General features: G+C 37.9%; 1 pseudogene; it reads left to right on the forward strand.

Annotated features, from left to right (window-relative positions):
- Positions 1 to 309: 309 nt before the first annotated feature.
- Positions 310 to 17,081, forward strand: LOC116903680 (annotated as a pseudogene).
- Positions 17,082 to 24,041: the final 6,960 nt, after the last annotated feature.

Here is a 24,041-nt window from a genome sequence, read left to right on the forward strand (position 1 = left end):
GTGGCTCTTAAAAATTTCCCTCCCCATCTTATACTGTGATATCTGAGCCTGAGTCATATTGTATCATCAGTTGTAGACTGATACCACATGGTCACTTGTATCACTTGTTCACTGCATTTTGACTGGTTGTGGTTTTCTGTAATAGTCATAGCTTACACAAGAGAAGTTGGGTTTTTTTGTTTGTTTCCTTGTTTTAAATGAGGATATCTTATTTACTTTTATATTGCTGTGATAAGACATCATTTCCTAGGCAATTTATAAAAGAATTTATTTGGTAAGTACAATTTCAGAGGGTGAGATTGTGACATCATGGTAGAAAGTCTGGGAGCAGGCAGGCAGGCAGCCATGATGCTGAAGCAGTACCTGAGAGTTCATACCTTGATTCACAACCTCAAGGCAGAGCGAACCCACTGGGAATGGTATGTGCTTTTGAAACCTCAAAGTCTGTCCCCAATGGCAAACAAGACAACACCTAATCCTTCCCAAATAATTCCATCAAATAGAGACCAATTATTCAAATATATGATCCTATGAGGGCCATTCACTTTCAAACAAGACTATGTGTTTCAAATATTCTTTTTTAAATTTTTGTTTAATATTTAATATTGAAGATGCGTTGTCCCTAGAGTTAGAAGCACCCAGAAAGTTTTAAAACAAAGCGTATCTAAAACAATTTTAAAACAATTTTATTTTCATCATCATTATTATTTTATTTATTCACTTTACATCCCACTTACTGCCTCCTCCCAGTCACCCGTCCCACAATTTTCCTTCCTACCTCCTCCTTTTTTCCTCTGAGTGGTTTGGGTACCCCCTGTGTTTCCCCTGATCCTGGCATGTCAAGTCTCTTTGAGACTCAGGCCATCCTCTCTCACTGAGGCCAGATAAGGCATCCCTCTTATACTCACACTTATCTGTAGGTATAAGAGTAAACATTAGAATGCATTGGAATGCGGTTTTAGAAAGGTAGGTGGCAATTGTACATTTTCCTCCAAGACTGATGACCTCAATAGCCCTTGATAGGTAGGTTTCAGTAACAAGAAAGACTTCCCTTTTGTAGAATGAACCGTAAGTCCAATTAGAGAGATGTTGATTACCAGCATGTGTACCACTATCACACCCTTCTGGCTGTTATGTCATATTGGTCATTACTGCGTTTCATAAGGGTCATAACTGGTTAAGACTGTTGTCTGCTTTTTCTTCCCTTGGCATCTTGCATGGTACTTTATAGGACAATGACAGATGACACTCTAGGAGACAGCATTCAGCTCAGATCCATTGAATCCCGTAGATCACTGTTTTTTTTAACCTGTATGTCACAATCCATTACAGAGTTGAGTAACCCTTTCACTGCGGTTTCCTAAGACCACTAGAAAACACAGATATTTTGTATTATAATTCATGATAATAATCAAAGTAAAATTGTAGTTATGAAGTTGCAATAAAAATAAATTTATGATTGGGGGTCAAGAACATGAGGAACTGTATTAAAGGGTCACAGCATTAGTATCTAGATCCTGTATTCAAAATGCTTGGTGCCTTCGATAAAAGAGCATCACCTCTTTAAGGCAAGTATGTATAACAGCAATAGTTTCTAATGCTTTGGGAGTCTCTCATACAATTCTAACTAACAAAGAAGCAAGTCAGGAAGGTGTGTTCCTGTGTGGGTCCTGCCTCTATTCCTGTTTGACTTCTTTCTCTGACATCCTTCAGTGATAGACTGACTAGGGTGTTATAAGCTGAAATAAATGCTTTCTTCCCCAAGTGCTTTTGGTCATGATATTTATCACAGCAGCAGAATGCAAAGTGAGACAACATGAAAGGCTTTCCTTTCAGAGAGTAACTATTCATAATATTGTACAATAAATTTAATTTCTGCATATTGACGTTATCAGTTGTTTGAACATATATTACAATTGCATTTTATTATATCTTATCATTAACATATAACATTTAAAATAGAAAATATACATATATCAGAAAATAGGTCAAAGCAACATAAGCATACATATATGTGTATATATTATAACTAAAACATTATTCTACAATGTTCTGAATCTTCTTTAAAATGTAATGTATTTTAGAAGAAGTGCTTTTATATAAAGTTGTGGCTTGGATTGTCAGTGCTTTCCAAAGGTCCACGTGATGACATTTTGTTCTCCGGAGAAGTACTGTGAAGACTTGGTGGAGCGAGAAGAAGTAGGGCAGATTGGATTTCTTCAGGCCACCGAAAGCAAAGGGGAATCCAGTCCCTCTTTGCCACTTACCAATGTCTCTTTTGCTTCCTTACCATGAAATAGAGTCACTTGCTCTACCATGTGCTGCCAGGTTTGTGTGCTGATTGACTCTAAGCATCAGATCCATTTGAGCATGAACTAAAACTTTCACTCTGTGAGTCAGAAGAAACTTTTCCTCTATATAAGATGCTTCCCTAGGAATTTATCATTACAACAGAAAGCTAGCACATAGGGATATTATCTTTAAAGATGTCTTACTCTAATGCCTATATAACATTCACTAGAAAATGGCTAACTTTATGTTTCTATGTTCATTATTTTTCATTAATATCAACTCTTTAGGCTTTATATTATAAGAACTTCAAATATCATCATAGTTTCAAACATTTGAAAGTGAGAAAAATCTATGCAGAAGTTTGATCTGAAGCAGGTTATTTCCTAGCTCTAGAATGGATGAGAATCTATAATCCTATAGGATAGAGATACAATTTAGAAAATGAATTGCCCTGCAACATCCCCTTCCCCAAAATATATAAGAAGTGGAGGTACTCACATTGAAAGTCATGTAACGCCAGCTATTTCAGTTATGGTAGTGAGCCTCTGAGCCTCTATGGCCTGATCAGAAAAAAAAATAATGTTAACATTACTAGTGTTCAACAGTGATGTATGATGTGTAAGCATCATTTTATATAAGAAGTTCCGAGATATTAACTATTCCAGTGTTTTAAAGCTTACAATTCAAAGCACGAATATTCTTACATTTTGGGATGAACTTAGCTCAGTCATGAAAATCTTACATTTGACTGAAACCATGAAGACTTGAGTTCTATCCCCAGAAGCCATAAAAATTTTAGACATGACAGGGCACATCTGTAATCCCATTGCTGGGAAGACAGAGACAGGTGGATCCCAAAAGGCTTGCTAGCCATCCAGCCCACTAAAATCAATATTAATTAATTAATCAAAATCAATCAAGTAAATAATATACAATAAATTTAATTTCTGCATATAGATGTTATCAGTTGTTTGAACATATATTACAATTGCATTTTATTATTTCTTATTATTAATATATAACATTTAAAATAGAAAATATACATATATCAGAAAATAGGTCAAAACAACATAAGCATACATACATATACGTGTATATATTATAACTAAAACATTATTCTACAATGTTCTGAATCTTCTTTAAAATGTAATGTATTTTAGAAGAAGTGATTTTATATAAAGTTGTGGCTTTAAACTCCAGGTAATGTTAGAGTCTCTATCTCAGAATAAAAGGCAGAATCGCATGTCAAGCACAAATATGTGCTTTCATGTACACAATACACGTACTGTGCTGACTGGTTTTATAATAACGTGACACAATCTAGAGTTATCAGAGAGGAGGAAGCCTCAATTGAGAAACTGCTTCTGTAAGATCAGGATGTTGGCAAGCCAGAAGGATATTTTCTTAATTCCTGATTGATGTTGGAGGGCCCAGCCCATTGTGGGTGTGGCTACATCAGTGCTGGTAGTCCTCTGTTCTCTAAGAAGGCAGGCTGAACAAGACAGTAAGCATCCCTCTATGACACCTTCATTAGTTCTTGCATCCAGGTTTCACCTCTGTTTGAATTCCTGCTGTGACTTCCTTCAGTGGTAGATTATTATGTAAAAGAGTAAGTTAAGTACTCCTCTCCTAATTTGCTTTTTGACCTGGTGTTTCAGGATAATAGTAGAAACCCTGACCCTGATAGTACCTAAGATATACTTGAGAGGGGCTGGGGGAGTGGGAGAAAAGAGGAGGGAACAGAGAGGAAGAGAGACATAGGGAGGAAATGGAAGAAAAAGAGAGTGAAGGAGAGAAGGAGAATAGTAAATAACAAATTTTGAACTATGCAAAGGCATTCACTTCTGCATGAAAAAGGATTCATACAGAGAATTTTCTATTGTACAGTAGGCATTCAGAATATGAACTATGTATTCAAAAGCATGTTTGCTGTCAGGACATCTTTAGATGGCACAAACCAGGCCATTTCAAGTGCTCCATCTTTGAACAAAACCAATCCAAAATCAGCCTCTTTGCTCTTTCTCTTTGCTATGATCTCCAAACTCCAGCCTCAGCAAACCAGAGATAAAGACCAGCAGACTCAGAACGAACCTAGAAGTCATTATTTATGTCTCACAAGCTTATGACAAGGAGCTGTGAGACTCATCCTGATTCACGTCAAGTGTGAAGCTTCACTGATAGAATTTTAAACAAACAGTTCTTTAGGCAAACCATTTTTATGGCTTCTCTGTGACTCTTCATGCTGCTTACCAAATACATCTAGCCAAAAATAAACCCATAAGCATGAAAAATGAATATAATTTGTGAATATGCACAGCAAATTTAACTGCCATGGCAGTAGACAATCTACATTCAAACTGAGAAGCAATGGTTCAGGAACAGTCTTGAAGGGCAGAGTCCTTATCTCCATGTTTATTTTGCAGGCATTTTTAGGATCGCAGTTGTTAATGGGTGCAGGGTTAATGGGTTAATTGGATATGTGGACAGGAGGATATTTAGGACTATTATTTCCTGCTCAGTTGGAGACCGCAAGAGAGATGAGTCCTTCGCTTAAAATGGTAGAAAGCTCAAAAGAAAATTCTGCTTCATTTACCCCCTGTCCTTCATAGTAGATAAAGCCTAAAAGGAGAATTGTAAGTAAGTGGTGAGAAGGTGACTGCTTAGCAAGACAGAGTATTTGAGCTGCTGAACAGTCACAGGTACTTTCAGTGAGGAGATGATCCAGAGAGGTGTGTTTTGATGTACACACTTCAGTCTCTACCAGTGAGATACTGTAGTATAAACGCATGTACTTGGTTCTTTACATTTCTACACTGTTTGTGAAATTTGTCTTCTTCAGCAAATACATTTTCCTGAGAAGTAGGAAAGATGTGGGCACCACCATCAGGTCAGAATTTATCATGTGCTTACAGTTTCCTCAAGAGGATGCTCTCAAACAAACTGGGGTTTTCTTTCACAGCTCTAATGTTTATGTTGTACATTAAGTGTTTCTTGGGGTAGCTTCCACCATACCCTAATTCTAATATACCTACATATGGACTGTCTTTGCATAACATTTTCTTTCATACTTAATTCTCATATGTAACACTCAAGCTAGTAATAGTCAGACTTCTCTGAAAAAAAATATTACTACAGGATGTTGGTGTTTGAACCAATTTCTAAAGCACAAGCACTGACCGATGAAAATCATACATTCAACAACTCAGGTGAATAAAACCACAGTAACAACCAAACAGTGGCAACTTGTACAAACTCTAAAATTCAGGATATCATCATCACCATCATTTTTATCTATAAAACAAAATAAATTATATTATAGATCTTATCTTTTCATCTTTTACTGAAATAATAGTTATTGTTGGTTTATTGATCTTCATGCTTCCATTATAGCAGATTATAGCTTAGCTTTATGATATTGAATCAAAGAAGAAAATAATCAAGCATTTTTGCAAGGGAATGGAATCACTTTCTCCTCTAGTCACAAGGAAATAGTTATTCTATTCTGATGAGAACAAGCCCAAAATGGGTAAATTGTGGGGGGAAAGGTGTTCTTTTACCTCAACCTGTCATTAAATTATTTTTCTAATTTTTGTTGAAAAAAATCAATGTGTGTTGTATATTTAAATAATGAATAATATCCCCTGGGTTGGATAACAGAGTACGTAACATAGAAAGTGTCAATCATATGCTCCACAATCACTAAAACCAAATTAGTAAGCCACTCTATATTACTCACTTCAAAGTTATCTGTGAAGACACAGCCTTCTAAGCTTTTTCATAGAGTGTGATAATGACTTCAGGCAGGAGCTTGGGAAATGCCTGAACTATCCCAGATGTTGGTTTTCATCACCATTCCCTAAAGGGTGATTAGCACCAGACTGTGATTCAAATGAACAGCAGGAAACATAACAATCTCACAGTCTAGGATAAGGAAATTCAAAGTAAAAAAGACTATGAGGTAATATGTGTGTGTGTGTGTGTGTGTGTGTGTGTGTGTGTATCCCCATCATATATATATATATATATATATATATATATATTAGTAGAACCCTTTCTCTAGAAATAATAATTCACAGTGCCCTTCACCTGGAGTGGGGCTATAAAACTAGTTTGGGTCCTAGGAGCTTCTTTATGATGACCTGGTATAATGAAAGTGTAATGTAAAACACTTAAGACAGATGCAGCAAGTTCTCAAAAATTTGAACAAACAGGTCAGTGGTCTTTAGATATTAGATTTATATGGGCGTCTTCTGACCACATTCGTATACTGGCCTTGGAATCCACTACCTTGCTTTCTCTTCTTCCTCTGGAAGCACTGGGAACTGAACCCAGGGCTTGGCTACTCACCATTGAACTTTGGATTAAACCTTAGCCTTTGGATTTTAAGGACAAGGTTTCACAATGAAGACCAAGTTGGCCTTAATGCTTCTAAGCAGAAATGAATACTAAAATGATTATTTTCATATGACTTATATTAAAAGTTTGTCTTGGGGTTGGGGATTTGGCTCAGAGGTAGAGCGCTTGCCTAGCAAGCACAAGGCCCTGGGTTCAGTTCCCAGCTCTGAAAAAAAGAAAAGAAAAACAAAAGTTTGTCTTAGGTGAAAGGAACTAGCTAAATATTAGAAAAAATTATCTGAAATATTCATCGATTTTTGATTCCATTGTATGTTATTTCATTTGACCATAATTCTTATTTTTTTTCTTTTTTTAACATGGAAAAATATAAATTCTATATATTATTAAGGTCAGTGATTTTTTTCTTTCTTTCTTTTTTTAAGATTATTAAGGAATCTATGTGTCTTGCCCTTCTGAAACATAACTGATGCTTATGCAAAATTTATACATTTAAATGATCACACTAATTTGCCCTCAGTGTTAATAATAAACACATTAATTGTAAGTCTATGAAACACAAATTATTTTTTAAATAAAAGAAGTTAGATTTTATAATTTCTTAAAGAGTAGAATTATAGAGAGGAATGCTTTCTTTTTTTTCTTTTCTTTTTTTCGGAGCTGGGGACCGAACCCAGGGCCTTGCGCTTGCTAGGCAAGCACTCTACCACTGAGTTAAATCCCCAACCCAAGAGGAATGATTTCTATGTCTTATTCTCCATTTGAATTATTGTGAGTGATAAACGTTGTTTGTCTAAAATGTATGAAGAAAACCTAGCATAATGGCTAATGCTCATAATCCCAACATTTGAGGGTCGAGGAAGGAGATTGCCAGGAACTCAAGGTCTGCCTGTGTTACATAGTGAGATCCAGGTCAGTATGAATTAAAAGTGGTACTATGTTTAAAAACAGACAAGTAAATGAATGAATGAATGAATGAATGAATGAAATCTATGAAGAAAATGCAATCTAAGCAGGAGTTGGAAAATGAAGGAATACTTCATAATTCTTTCAGGACAGCCACAGACCTCCTCTGACTTGGCAGCAAAACCATGCAAAGGATGATATCTTCTTACATTTGATTTATGTGGTTGCACTGAAACCATTTCAGTAACTTTTCATATTATTTAACATTAGAATTCATTGCACTTTGAATAAGTCTTTTGACAATTATTTTATGTAATATGGTTTGAGACTGCTTCCCCAAATTGCATGTGTTTGGGATAGGACCTCATTTGAAATGTTTAGGTCCTGAGGAGGAATCTCTCCTTAGAGGATCCATGCTTTCTGCAAGCAAGATCTTGCTATTTAATAACTGAATAGTTGTCATCAGAAGTAAGTGTTATAAAAGAAGATAACAGTGTCTTGTCTCTTCTACATGTACCTGCTTTGACTTCTGCTTTCATCAAGGAAACACTCAACAGAAGCCAGAAAGTACAGGTACCCTGTTCCTGAACTTGCCAGTCTCTAGAATCAGAAGTCAAAATCAACCCCTTGCATGTGTTTCACACATTCTTCTACAGCAACAAGAAAACAGGCTGAGACAATATGATAATGTCATGTATAAGACATTGAGCAATACTATATTATAAATATTGATACAAATATTGATAAATTTTATTTTGTAACATAGACATTGTTCCTTAATACCACTGATTATATTTAAAAGCTCTTTATTACAAAGCTATAATATATAAATTGCTCAGTAATAACACAGATTATATTAAAAACTTCTTTATTATGAAGCTATTATCTTTATACTAGTCAATATAAGTGTTTTCAACTTATTTATTTGGAATGGCTATTCATTTGAAAGTTCATGTTTTGTGGTAGATACTGGGTTGTGCTTTCCTTTGAAGTGATTGGAGTATCCTGTTCCCTTCTGAGAAAATGTTTGATAGATACTCATGTGTAAATACTCATCTATCAGTCTATCAGTCAAGCAAAACCTATCCACACGAAGATAAATGGCTTGTTCATCTTGCCGACAAAATCATTATAGATGTTTTTCTTTGTGAGTTTCTGTGGACTTTCAGTGTTCAGTGAATATGCCTTACATCCATTCCATTGTTCACAGAAAACTAAAAGATGTACTTCAGAGCCAGAAATTAAGTAATTTTTTTCCATTAAGGACATGTTTTATGATATTAATATTAAATTTTTCATCTGTGGTTGAGAACAACTTCTGTTGCCTTGGTTTATGAAAAGATGCTAGAGACATTATCTACCAGTTTTTTTTTCTTACAATGTTAGTGCAAATGTCAGCACAGTGAATAGGGAAAATGCGTATCATTACAAAATAATTTTTGGCCTTATAGCAGCCTTAGAAATTTGCAAATTACACATGGAGAACCACGGCATAGCTTTTCTTTGCGGCACATTTGAACACATAAACTTGATGGACTGTATTAGATGTGCGAATGAGAACTCTATCCAGCTCAGTGACAGAAGAAGTAATTTGACTTTTGTTGTCCAGGTGTGGTTTTAAAGATGCAGGAAAAAGAGCAACCCCCACCATACATGCAGAGCCAGGAGTTAGTGAAGTCCCTACTTAACTTGAAGAAAGAATCATGGAGGCACGGTGACAGTAAGTGGCAGGGAACTGAGCGGAAGATCTCCTGATCTCAACCTGACAATCCTTACAGTCTGTGCATTGCCATCCACCCCTGCTCTTTGGGAAAGATGAGGTGATAAACAGAAGTTCAATAACTAGTTAGGAAAATACTCGCAAAGGTTGGGTATAGGTTGTAACACTATCCTCTTCCTTATTCCTGTGGCTGTTTGACTTTCTGAGTTCCCCGAATAGGTATTCCACATACATCCCATGAAGCCTCACTCTTCTGAGAGGCTGTTTTTGTCTCAGCCACTCAGACCTTCAACCAAGGTCAGTAACTGCATATTCCTCTGCTGCGGCAGCAAATACCAGCTCACACTGCTGATCTGCTATCATTTGGCAAGATTCCAGCTCTAGGAGCAAACAAAGGTGAAACAAAGCATTTTCCATAGAGCATGAATATCAATCCATTCATTTGCCAGCTAAAAGCAGTAATATAAAATATTCTTCAGCTCAGAATTTTGCTCTTCAATTATAAATACATGTCAATTAATATCAGTCATTCAATGCCCTTTAGCAATAAGCAAACATTTTTCTGCATGGATGTTAGAGTTTATGTAGCTATTGTTGAGAAAAATTGTTTCTTTAAAACATTGCTATTTCTTTGTACAAAAACACCAATATTGTCCTGCAATAAAGAGCCATGCCTCCCTTTATCCCTTCTGGGGCAGATTATCTTCAGTGGGCTTCATGTAAACACTGTGGACCAGGATTGTTCTTTTCCTGTATCCATTTATCTTGTACTGTCATTGCTTACAAATGCAAGATCCTGACACATTTTCAGTATGGTTATACCTTAGTCTTACCCATAGCCTTGAATCCACATAGAGTATTCTTTTCTTAAATAGCCTTAAGAACAATGGAATATACTTACATTTCTGCTCTTTAGTTGTATTTAAGATTGGCATTTATAAAAGATTTATTAGGAAGCAGGTCCTTATACCCAACCAATGGACAGAAACTGGGAACCCCTATGGTTGAATTAGGGAAAAGCTATTAGAGACTGAACAAGAAGGTGACCCATAGGAAGACCAGCAGTCTCAAAATCTCAATGAATCTGGACCCCCAGGATCTCTTAGACACTGAGCCATCAACCAGGTAGCATACACCAGCTGATATGAGGCCCCCCACACACACACACACACACACACACACACACACACACACACACACACACACACACGGCACCAGGGAGTGGGGAGTTCTGGTGGCATGGTGGGGGAGGGAGGTGGGGACATTCTCTTGGAGATGGGGGTGGGGGGAGGTATAGGATAAGAAACAGTCAGAGGCTGGACTGGGAGGGCGATACTGACTGGACTGTAAAAAAAAGATTAAAAAATAATAATAGAAGAAGAGGAAGAGGAGGAGGAAGAATGAAGAAGAGGAGGAAGAGGAGGAGGAAGAGGAGGAAGAGAAGGAAGAGGAGGAAGAGGAGGAAGAGGGAGGAGGAAGAGGAGGAGGAGGAAGAAGAGGAGGAGGAAAGACCTAAAACATTCAGGCTGTGAACTGGTATTTTTAACATTTTTAATTACAGACATTCAAAAATTTGTAGGTAGATTGTGGATTTCTCCAGTATACCCTCCATAAAACTTTTTAAAAGATGCTAAATTTATTCTACTTTAGAAGCCAAATAAATTAGATGAAGGGATTTATCATTTTCTTTCTTCTCTATATTTCTCTTCCTGAAGAGAAAATAATGCATGTTGCTTCGTCTTGTTACTTTCCTGATGAGCTGTTGAGAAATGAGTCAGCAGGGAGTGACCAGGAGCACGGCTGAGGAGCATGATGGGAGCACTAAAGACAGGAGTGCTGAAGCTGTCGGCCATACTGGGGAAACTCAGTCACAGCTTCATGCCGGCTCCTGGGACTTCACCTGCCCTCCATAAATCTTGGATCTGAACTTCAGCACAACTTTCTTGTTTAACAACTTACTGAAAAAATGTAAGAGAAAGGACATGGATTCTTCTGTAAAATACATGGAGTCATATGTCATCAGTCCTCTGAATTATTATTCAAATAGTTTCATGTACAAAATAATTCTGCCCATTTTTGATCTTTTTTGCATGTATTCCAATTATTCTTGAAAGCAGCATTAATCCCTTTGTTACTCATTTGGACTGCTTACACTTATCTTTGAATTCCCTTTTTGTCTCATCTCACAAGATCAGGAAAACCCTTTTGGGAAGGGAATTTTCCCTGAATCCACCCCAGTGATGGCCTCATGACTGTTACCTCATCACTACTAAAGCTACTCTCTCCTGTGGAACACTGCACTGAATTTCCTCACAGTGCTCCTTCTGTCTGTGTGCTTGACCTCCTCTGGCCTCTCTGTATTCTGGTTTCCATGTAGCCCTCAGCACCATTGTTTGAAAACAGACTCTCCCAGAGAAATGGTTCAACGGTTATGAACACTGGCTGCTTCCCCAGAGGACACAGGTTCAATTCTCAATACGTGCAGAAATTCTACTTCCCTTTTATGGCCTTCATGGGTACTAGGCATACATATGGCAAACAAACATGTATGTTAGAAAAACGCCCATACACAATAAAACATATTAGTCAATTAATTAATTACTTTCCTGGATGAAACAGAAACTCTACTATGTCTTTCTTGTTTGGAACTTTACAAAGAATTTGATTTCTTCTTTAATAAATCAAATGCTAATCTCATAAGAGTAGATATCACACTAACTTTTCAGCAGAAGTTGTCCAACAATAGAAAACAGTACATTTATAATTATGAAATGCTCTTACGGAACATTTGAAGGTACTAAAACAAGTTTAGCTGTGCTTTATGCTGGTTTTCATATTAACAGTAAAGTAAAATGAAACACTTGAATTTACTAACGTAAACTTGCTACCATGAGTTATATGAACACACAAAAAGCCCCCAAATCACCCAAAATATTTTAAATTGGGAGAAATGTTGCAACTGGGACACTGTTCTACTGATGTTTCAGAATTTATTTTCAGAAAAACGTTCTAAAATGATAAGACCTAAAAAAAAAAAAAAAACGCTACTTTGCTATACTTATATAGATTATAGCCTTAGAAAATGACCCTTACTGATACCCATTTTGCCTCTCATTGGCAATGTGACTATGATGTCAACATTTACAAACTTTACAGTCATGGCTTCTTGTGTTGCCATCACTTTTGAAGAAAATTTCTTCTTTCAGGAGGAGGCAGATTTTCACGGATAGTTTTGAAAGTCTTAACTTCCAATCACATTTTCCTTTGTAAGCAAAAGAGGGAATAAAGTGTGAACTGCAGCAAAATTGAACTTGTTCTAGTAGAATACAAGGATTGGGGAATTGGAAGTATGGCCACTTGTGAAGACCGTCTGTAAGTGAATATGACATTATTTTCAAATAATATAGCAGAAAGATTATATCTTCCTCCTTTTTATTTTGAAATCTAACATTTGAAAACATTCAAACTGTTGGCAGAGGTATGACTGAAAATTCATTCCCTGAAGCGGCAGACACTTTATCAACCTGATGAAATATTTGGGCTTCTATTTATAGTTTAGTAGGTGGGTAATAACAGCAGGTGCTCTAAGATGAGAGCTTCATCTGGGGATTTGGTAGCTAGACAGCTTGCCTGTAAAAGGAATTATTTTACTGTATACTGAATTGTCATATACATAACCAAAAAATACTACCTGATGAGTAACAAGTGCCTGCAGAAGTTCCTTGAAAGTTGTTTTTGGTATGAAAATTTCTCACAGAAAAATCTACTAATTAATCGATGGCTATTTCCATAAACTAAACAAAGACCTATTTAGCTACTTTATGACCACTGTTAAATAATTTTAAGTGCCTTTAACTTTGATGACTAAAACAAAGCAATGTGTCTAGCTCACTTAGAAGAGGTGGGAACACTGCATGGACACAGAAGACTTGGAAAGCGGATAAGAGTTCATAAGTAGAGTTCAAGGGCACGTCCATCATATCTCTCTCTAACATTCCTATTGTTTCTGTGCTTCCCACTCTGGGTGCAATACATTTGCCTCAATTTCTCATCTGTCCCCATTTCTAAACTTCCCTTTTGAGTCAATACCATTTTCTACTTTGAAACTCCTTTATTTAATAAGTGCTTTTTTTTGAGACCTTGTACAAAATTACCTATTTGCATGTAAAATTCTAACATTGAGTGTAATTTGTGACGAATCTGAAGGACAATGGAGGGGCTGGAGCCTATGCTTAAGACAGGGCCTTTAAGTCTAGCTGTTGGGCTCCTGCATTTCAAATTGGAGCATTTTAGGGTCGTTGGTTTTCGGCTGACATGCTTCCTAGAGTATTCTAGTTACACCAGCTCCCTCTTTACGCCAAGTCTGTCTTTAGGGTCATAACGTAAGAGTAAGGCTTAAATTGAACTGCAAATACAGGACCAACTATGGTTCCCTACCCTCTGCTGTCATAGCTACAATCTGCCCTGCAAGGATGTCTTACAAGTCATAAACCTTGCTCCTAGAGATAAGTTCCTCCAGTGGCTGCTCCCCAGTCTTCAGACTTTTCATGGGGTCCACTCTTTCAATCTGAGAGTCAAAGAAAACAACAAAATGGCCTCCATTGTATATTTTCATTTACTTTTTGATATAATTTTTGTAGTTCTTGGTACGCTTTGGACATTAGCCCCAAGTCTGAAGTATAGCTGTAACATATACTTCATTCCATGGGTTATATTTTTGCTCTGCTGATAGTTTGCAGTGGTTTTGGTTTGGGTTTTATTTTGCTGTGCAGATTTTTAGCTTCATGCAGTTCTCTCCTTTGATTCTTGGGGCTGTGTTTCTACTGAGTGTTGTCATTGAGAGCCTGCTTTGGGCCAGCTGATTTTCCAGGTCTTCTCTAGCTGTAGCATTTCTGTGTTTTTCTTTGCATGGGTCTCCCTCTCACTGTGATCAGAAAAAGTATGTTTCATGTTTCACCACCTAAACCTTCCTATTTGTGCCCCCTTGGTGCCCAAAAACAAACTTCATATATGAAAAAACAAACAAAAAACAAACAAAAAAAGGCAACTTATTGTTCTCTCTGTTTCTTTCTTGGCACATTCTTCTAAATCTCTCAAGCATTATAATCTAATGGCTGCATTTTTATGGTCCTTGTGTTTCTCAGCAAAATGATGGGAACAGGGTCTTTCTTTCTTATTCCAGCCAGGTTTTATACAGGGATCAGCTATCAATAGATATTTGGTGAAATAATACAATAAATAAATAAAACTAGTTAACATTGAAAGCATTTCTTGGATTTGTTATATAAAATCAGAGTGAGAAAATGCACAATGCTCAGGATGTATGTGAAGGACAGTCCATAGCCGTGAGATATAACCAACACAGAGTAGTTCCCCCTAGACAAGCTGTGTAATGCCAATCTTCATATTAATTAATGGCTTACATGCTATGATTTTTTGTGCATTGCAGTATTTATTAAATGCAGTCAAATTACTCCTCCAAGTATAGAGATAGACAGATATATACAAGCATATCATTTGTCCCAAACGCCAGATTGCTGAACACAATTGAAATAGCTGATTAGCCAACTTTTCTTTCCATGTTATTTACATGTATTTAAATAATTTTATAATAATTTAAATAATTTTTGTTTTGTTTTTTCTATGTTATCTAAACTATCCTTAAACTCATTATAAAGCTAATTATTCTCCCTCCATAGTTCCCAAGTACTTGAATTCAAATTCTGTGTTTCTACACGTGGCAATAAATATCATATTAAGATCATTCCAGCCCCTTTCTTTAAAAAAGTTCTCTATGAGGTTGCAGTTCATTTTAAAATGCCCAAAGTGGGGCCACCACAGGATAATCTACTACGTTACTTTTTCTTTGTGTTCTAGGCATATATGTACCTACACTCTAGCCATTTTGTTTTCAGATATCAGAGTCACAGAGAATAAATTCATAGTAAGTCCATTGGGTTTGGATTCTTTAGCTTATCAATTAAATTGTTTGTCTTGCAACAACATGCTCTGTTCCACAAGAGTTGTATGAGCAAATCGAATATATTTAATAAGTTACATATATTAATTTAAAATGCTTATGGCCAAGAAGTCAAGGATTCTTTCAGCACCAATTTGAGATAACACTTAGCTTGCAGAGCAAATTGAAACAGCACCTTATTTAGAATCTCTAAAGCTGAAGTGCAGTCTGTTCTGTGGTGACAAGGTTATCCTTATGTTTAGTCCAACTGAACTTACATGCCTTACCCCATCCACACTCATTGTTTTCATATCACTATCTCATCAAACACTAAAACAAATACGATTCTTATTAATGCTTTTATTTAAAACTTAACAAACATGGTTCCCTGTAACAAAGTTTCAGTAAATTGGTGAGACTTACATTTCAAAAATTTCATGTTTGTTAGAAGCCATTAGCTATTTTCACAAATATGGCAACAAAAAAAAATTTATTAGTGACCCTAGAGTGGTAATGTTACAGAAGACACAGGACATCACCAAATATTTGAGGCTTACTTAATGAATCTTTGTGGAGAGTGAACTGACTAAGAAATGCCTTTTCTGCTGAGAAGGTGACAGTGATAAACACATGAATGAATTTCAAAGTGACCTTTGAGTCATCTATTCCCCATGGGGCTTAATTGTATTTTTCTTTCTTACAGAAATAAAATCTAGCCTCACCATCCACACACATTTTTAGGAGAGTAAGTGTGCATTCCTACAGAGGACATAGACTTCAGAGCCCTGAAGCTGGAGTTACAAGTGGATGTGATTCACTCTGCCTGGGTGTTAGAAACAAACTCTGGTCATCTAAAAGAGCAATATAATCCTTTAACTGACAAATCATCTTTGCAGCCCCAAATTAGTTTTCTAAAAAACTGCAAAGGAGACAATAAACAAGGGGCTTTTAAAAAAGCCTGGATACTTTTGGAACCCAGAAAATTAACTGAAAAGAGAAGATGACTCTGACATATGGAAAAAAAGACAAAAGCATGACTGTATGGCAGATCATGGAGTAAACTATAAACTTCTAACCCAGTATACTGAGACAACAACCTAAAATACCTTGCTGGTAAAAGTTGGAATATAGTAGAAATCTTGAAGTCACCTCATCACCCTGCTGAAATAAGAGACCTGTCACTGTGTCTGGACTCCCCCACCCCCTACCTGAATCCCTAAGGATGAGCAACCAGACTCAACTAGAAATTCCCCACACTCGAACACCTTGCAATCCAGGGACTGGCAAGTAATGAACGCTTGGCTATCTCTGTTGTGGAGGACCTGCCCAAAGTGTTCTTTCCCCCACTGTTCAAGGAGGTCTTCATCAAGAGACGCAAAAAACTTGTTAAGCACATGGTAACAACCTGGCCCTACCCATACCTCTATATTGGCCCCCTGCTGGACCACTTCAGTGTTGATACTTTCAAGGCTGTGTTGGAAGGAGTGGATAGGCTGAATTGCCAGAAGGTTTGGTCTAGGAGGTGTAAACTCAAAGATCTCAATTTGCGATGTCCAACATGACTTCCTGGATATATGGATTCCAACACGGGATATTCTCCGTGTTCCAGAGACCCAAATAGAAGAAGATCCCAAAACAGTGCTGAGGCAACCACTAAGAGTTCATGCAGACTATGGCTTCCTGTTGGGCGTTCTCGATCAGTACCATGCGCACTTCATGAAGTGGGTGAGGCAGAGATTACATAAAATGCATTTCCATTTTTATAAGTTGGTACCAAAAAGGAAATGAAAGTTGAGACAGGAAAAGCTGTGGGATCCCCTGGGATATTATGGGAGCAATCTGTACTCTTAACTCTTTAGGTATCTGTCTAGCCTCAAAATAATCATTATGTGACATAGGCTGGCTTAGAACTCATTATGTAGACAACCTCAGCTTCCACCTAAATAAAGCAGTGTACATCCCTTCCTGAAAAAAAAAAAGTTGGAATATAGTATTCTGCACGTGTTTCAGCTTTGAGAAACAGAGAAAGATAGGGATGCACAAAGAATCATACAGCTGAGGTATGTGTGGAAAAATGATTTACCTATCTGGCTTGATATGAAAGGACAAGAGAAGTGTTCAGAACATTGGGCAATTGGGATGGTTCAGTTGGTAGAGAGTTTGCTCTATAAGCCTGATGACTTGAGTATGATGCTTGGAAACCCAGGTGTCCTCATATCTCTGAAGTGATGTTTGTGTGAGCACATATACATAGGCATATATAAGCCTTTATAGATGTACTATACAACATTGTTAAATTAAAAACAGTCATTATATCTAGAATCCATAGAGGGAGACCAAAGAAAAACCAGAGAGAGCATGCACATCAGTGTAAAAATAAAATTATACTAGCCTGGAACAGTATCTGATTTATACTTTTATCTATAAGCTTGCTATGAAGAACTCATCTCACTCTAATGTATCAATACACAAACATACTAGGAGATCTAGAAATTCATACTAGAAATTCTGCTAAGACACTAATAAAGGGAATAGAGCATAAGGATGGCAAAAGACACCAAAGAAAGACATTGTTAAGATCAAAAACTCAGGTGACAGAAGATGCTAGAGAGGATATGGAGAAAGAGGAACACTCCTCCATTGTTGGTATGATTATAAGCTGGTACAACTACTCTGGAAATCAGTCTGTTGGTTTATCACTCAGAAAATTGGACATTGCACTACCTGATGACCAAGCTATACCGCTCCTGGGCATATACCCAAAAGATACTCCAACATATAACAAAGACACATACTCTACTATGTTAATAGCAGCCATATTTATAATAGCCAGAAGCTGGAAAGAACCCAGATGTCCCTCAGCAGAGGAATGGATACAGAAAATGTAGCATATTTACACAATGAAGTACTACTTAGTCATGAAAAACAATGACTTTGTGAAATTCTTAGGCAAATGGATGGAACTAGAAAATAGCATCCTGAGTGAGGTAACCCAATCATAAAAGAACACACATGATATGCACTCACTGATAAGTGGATATTAGCCTAAAAGCTGGGAATACCCAAGATACAATACACAAACCACATTAAGCTCAAGAAGAAAGAAAACCAAAGTATTCTAAGTCCTTCTTAGAAATGAGAACAAAATATTCATGGGAGGTAGAAGGTGGGAGAAACTTGGAATATAGGAGGGGGAGGGAAAAGGGCAGCAGGATCGGGTATGGGAGGAGATGGAGACAATATACAGAGGGTCAGGAAATTGAACACAGGTGTGTAGCTAAGAGGGTTGTGAAACTGGGGGTAGCCACCAGCAAGTCCCAGATGCCAGGAAAGCAAGAGGCTACCAGGACCCAGTGTGGATGAGATTAACTGAAATGCCCACCAAAGGGGAAGGAAAACCTATGTAGACCATATCCAAAGGTTAGGCAAGGCCCCCAGATGGGAGTTGGGACCACTCACCTATCTCCAAATTTTTAACCCAGAATTGTTCCTGTCTAAAGGAAATATAGAGACAAAGTGTAGAGCAGAGACTGAAAGAAAGGCCACCAAAGATTGTCCCACCTGGAGATCCATCCCATATACAGACACCAAACCCAGACATATAGATGTCTCCTGAGAGACTTTGCTAGAGCCTGACAAATACAGATGCAGATGCTCACAGCCAACCATTTGACTGAACATGGGGACCCCCAATAGTGGAGTTACAGAAAGTACTGAAGGAGCTGAAGGGATTTGCAACCCCATAGGAAGAACAACAATATCAATCAACCAGAGCTCCTAGAGTTCCCATGGACTAAACCACCAACCAAAGTGTACACATGGAGGGATCCATGGCTCCAGCTGCATATGTAGCAAAGGATGGCCTTATCTGGTATCAATGGGAGGAGAGGCCTTTTGTCCTGTGAAATCTCAATGCCCCAGTATAGGGGAATGCCAGGGCAGTGAGTTGGGTGTAGATAGATGGGCAGAAGTACCATCATAGAAGCGGGGTAGGAGAGGATGGGATAGGTGGTTGGTGGAGGTAAACTGGGAAAGGGGATAACATTTGAAATGCAAATAAATAAAATATCCAATAAAAAAGAAAGTTGAAATTGAATAAATAATAATTTGAATACCTTTTTGTAATGAATGTAAAACATATGTAATATTATTGCCAGGTGTGGTGGTAGACTCCTTTAATCCCAGCATTAAGGAAGTAGAGTTAGACTGACCTCTGTGGCCACCCAGAGTTATCCAATGAACCTTTTCAATGATGATGATGGTGGTGGTGGTGGTGGTGGTGATGGTGGTGGTGGTGGTGGTGGTGGTGGTGGTGATGGTTATGATAATTATGATATGATGATGATGATGCTAATGGTGATGATTTTTTTTCCCAAAGCATAAAATGTGTAGGATGTAAAATGTTAGCATAGAAGTGGCAAATTGTAAACAATGGTGAGATGAGAGCCACGGAGGTATTATGTGATGCTGTTCATGAGGATATGTGAGCAAATGTTTTCTCACCCCAGATAGGGAAGTGACAACAGACACAAAGTAATGATACCACAAAAGTCCAACTAGATGAATTGATGAGTTTTATTGGAGTTACTTACAGGAATAAGGACAGGTGGTTACTCACAGAAGCAGAAATGACTCAGAGACAGGTGAACCATTCAAGCCTACCAGCATGGATGACCACATAAAATCTGGAAACCTGTAAAGCACTACACAGGTGGCAGGCACTCAACAGGCACTGTTCCAGGCAGCTCAGTAAGCCTAAGCATCTTTCAGGCAGTTCTGCTTGTCAAGGATTCTTTCAGCCATTTGGCCCAGATCTGCTTTCTGTTGGAGCTCACCTTATCTCAGAGTATCTTTCAATAGCCCATGCTTTCAGTTTATACATGCCTGCAGAAGCAGCGACTTGGTAAATCTCATCCATTTCAGAGACTGCATGAAGTTATTGAGTTATCTACGTTTTGAACTTAGCAAAAGCTTCCTGGAAGAATGCATTGTTTCACCTTCTCTTAGAATACTGTTTTACTCCATTTTAATCTATCCAATAAAAAAAATAAATAAAAAAGAAACGTTGAAAGAGCGTATCCCTAAACGGGGAGCTGAATCTCTCGCTCCAATCACGGGGTAGGGTGCCCCCAGGAATCACGAGTAGCCATTCTTGATGTAAAAGCACTAGGTAGCTTTATTAACGAGATCCCCGGTCTTAGCGGGATCCCAGGTCGACACGTATCTCACACAGGAGACAGAGGAATCGACCCCGAGCCTCCAAACTCCGGGGTTTATATAGGGGAGGTTAGGGGCATTCGAGAGGTTACACATGATTGGTCAATTCAAATGGTGCACAGTTACTTTCGGTGCGAAGTTACATCAGCAAGGAGTACATGCTCTCTAGCAGCTCGGCAGGCAGGTAGGGTGGCTCATCTCACTCAGGGGGGGTGAAGGAAGGGGAGGGGGTGGCTACAGATGATCAATGTCCTTGGGGCTGATAGCTGGTTTGGCAAGTCCTATCTCTGGCTCTCCCTCAGGCACGTCTGGCCCTGCACATCCGGACTCTGACAATGAGTAACCTTTTTAAAACTCTAGTTCTACAATGTAAATAAAGAAATATCCAATAAAAATTTTTAAAAAGAGATAAAAATATTTATTTTGTATAATGTCATGTAAGCCTTAGATTTTTTTTGTTAATTTATCAAAAATTAGGATATTTTTTAAAAAGTCTTTCATGTAAACAAGCTTCTCTGATTTTATCTCACAGGAGATAGCCACATGACAAGGTTAGGGGGTAATTTGATGATATTCTGTTCCTTCTATTCTGTGACAGGCAGCTTTCATTGTTCAGTTGGCACAAATTGAAATTCACCAGACAGCTTCAGTGAGGAATCCAAAGGAGATTGAGTTGGTCTAAAGTATGCCTCTGGGGGATTATCTTAAGTTAAATGATGTTGGAAGACTCAGCCCACTATGGGTGACATTGTTCCCTAGGCTTGGAGTTCTGAACTGTATAAGAGTGTAGACACTGAGCTGCTATAAGCAAGCAGGTGAGCTTATGTTTTGGCAATGCCTGCATCGTCGGGATACTGAGAACTGGGCACAGGCCTGTGAGATTTAAGAAGAAACACACAGACTTGGGTCATTCATGTTTCAAGAAATGAATGCCAAAGCTTACGGGGTGCACAGAATATATACCCCAACCACTGAGTGGGAGCACAATGGAGAAACAGAAACTGAAACTAATGCTGAGATCAAAAGATCTAGAGTTCAGGTGTTAGCTACCCCCTACGGCTGACAGGAAGGCCAGGATATTCCTTCAAGAGAACAAAGGCTTTCACAGGCAAAAGTGAAGCTCAGAAGGGGGCAAACACTGACTGAGTCCAGGAGGGTCTGACAATGTATAGTTATTCTTCTTGCTATGCTCTTGAGTGAAATGTGATATGACCATCTATTTCAAGCTTCTGGCACTGTGATAGCCTCATGGTAGCAAAATATAACTTGGAACTATGAACTAAAATAAGCCAATTTTCATGTAAACTGCTTTTGTTTGGGTATTTTGTCTCAGTAACAGACATAAAAGCAGAACACAATCTTTACATAAAGTTGCTAGAACCATTCATGTGGGTTCCATTTGTAGGATTTAGTAACTCCTAAAAGCTCCATCTCTTAATAATGCTACACTGAGTATTACATTTTTTTTATTTCATTCCAGTCAGATGGTACGAGCTTTTTACTTTATTAGATTAAAATATACTACCTCCTCACAAAGTAAGTTGAATTTGCCAAAAATATATAACAATTCATGTGCTGTCACATCAGTAAGGACTAGAAGAAGGGAAATACAGAACTTGATTAGAAAAGGTAGGAATAGAACTCATAAAATAGATCCAAATTTTATGTCATTAATTCAGTGTCTATTGGCTGGTTTGGATTGTGTGTGTGTGTGTGTGTGTGTGTGTGTTCTTTGCTTGTTGGTTCCTTAGGGATTGATTTGTTAGCTGTTTTGGTTGGTTGGTTACTTTTTTTTCTTTTATTGGATTTTTAATTTACATTTTAAATGGCATCCCATTTGCCAGTTTCTCCTCTACAACCCCCCTACCTACCCCCCCACTGCTTCTATTAGGGAGCTCCCTTACCCACCCACCTACTCCCTCCCACCTCCCCACCCTGGCATTCCCTTACACTGGGGCATTGAGCCTTGACAGGACCAAGGGCCTCTCTTCACACTGAGCCCTACAAGGCTATCCTTTGCTACATATGTAGCTAGAGTCATATGCAGCTAGGGTCCATCCTTGTCCATCCAACCCCATCTTGGGATTGTGGTTTAGTCCCTGGGAGCTCTGGGGGGGGGGGTTGGTTGGATGGATATTGTTGTTCTTCTCATGGGGTTGCAAATCCCTTCAGCTACTTCAGTCCTTTCTCTAACTCCCCATTGGGGACCCTGTTCTCAGTTCAGTGGTTGACCTTAAGCATTCACCTCTGTATTAGTCAGGTTCTGGCAGAACCTCTCAGGAGACAGCTAACTCAGGCTCCTGTCAGCATGCACTTCTGGGAAAAGATCTACCAATCCTGCATTCAATAGAGGGCGAATATCCAATATATACAAAGAACACAAGAAGTTAGACTTCAGAGAATCAAATAACCCTTTCAAAAAATGGGTTACAGAGATAAACAAAGAATTCTCAACTGAGAAATAGCAAACGGTCAAGAAGCACCTAAAGACATGTTCAACATCCTTAGTCAACAGGGAAATGCAAATCAAAACAACCTCAGATTCCACCTCACACCAGTCAGAATGGCAAAGATCAAAAAGTCAGGTAACAGCAAATGCTGGTGATGATGTGAAGAAAGAGAACACTCCTCCATTGTTGGTGGGATTGCAAGCTGGTACAACCACTCTGGAAATCAGACTGTTGGTTCCTCAGAAAATTGGACATAGTACTACCTGAGGACCCAGCTATAAGACTCCTGGGCATATACCCAAATGATGCCCCAACATATAACAAAGACATGTGCTCCACTATGTTCATAGCAGCCTTATTTATAATAGCCAGAAGCTGGAAAGAACCCAGATGCCCTTCAACAGAGGAATGGATACAGAAAATGTGGTACATCTACACAATGGAATATTACTCAGCTATCAAAAACAATGACTTCCTGAAATTCATAGGCAAATGGATGGAACTAGAAAATATCATCCTGAGTGAGGTAACCCAATCATAAAAGAACACACATGGTATGTACCCACTGATAAGTGGGTATTAACCCAAAAACTCGGAATACCCAGGATACAATTCATAAACCACATGAAGCTCAAGAAAAAGACTGAAGTGTATATGGTTCAGTCCTTCTTACAAGGGGAAAAAAAAAGGAGGAAATACAGAGACTGCTCAACCTGGGGGATCCATCCCATATACAGACAACAAACAGACAATATTTCAGATGCCAAGAAGTGCGTGCTGTGTATTAAAATTTTAATGCAAACTTTAGAGAAAGCACAAACATTGAGGCCATATCACAATTAATAATTGGAAATGTTTTATTGTTGGTAATACATTTCTTAAGAATTGTGTAAAATGAGAAAACATTGAACACAATCTCATTAAAGTTATCATAAATAAAAACATAGCCACTATCCTTTAATATAGTTAACTTATGTTACTTAAAAATAATTAATAAGAACAATTATGTGATTATAAGCAAACACCTCACAGATTCTATTCAGGAAGTATAATATTCATACACAAATATTTGGGAATAAAATATTGAGAAATCAGTATCAAATATAGAAGATGCATAAGAAAAGCTATAAATATGCCCGACAGA

Source organism: Rattus rattus, chromosome 1 (assembly GCF_011064425.1).
Source record: "Rattus rattus isolate New Zealand chromosome 1, Rrattus_CSIRO_v1, whole genome shotgun sequence".
Classification (NCBI taxonomy): domain Eukaryota; kingdom Metazoa; phylum Chordata; class Mammalia; order Rodentia; family Muridae; genus Rattus; species Rattus rattus.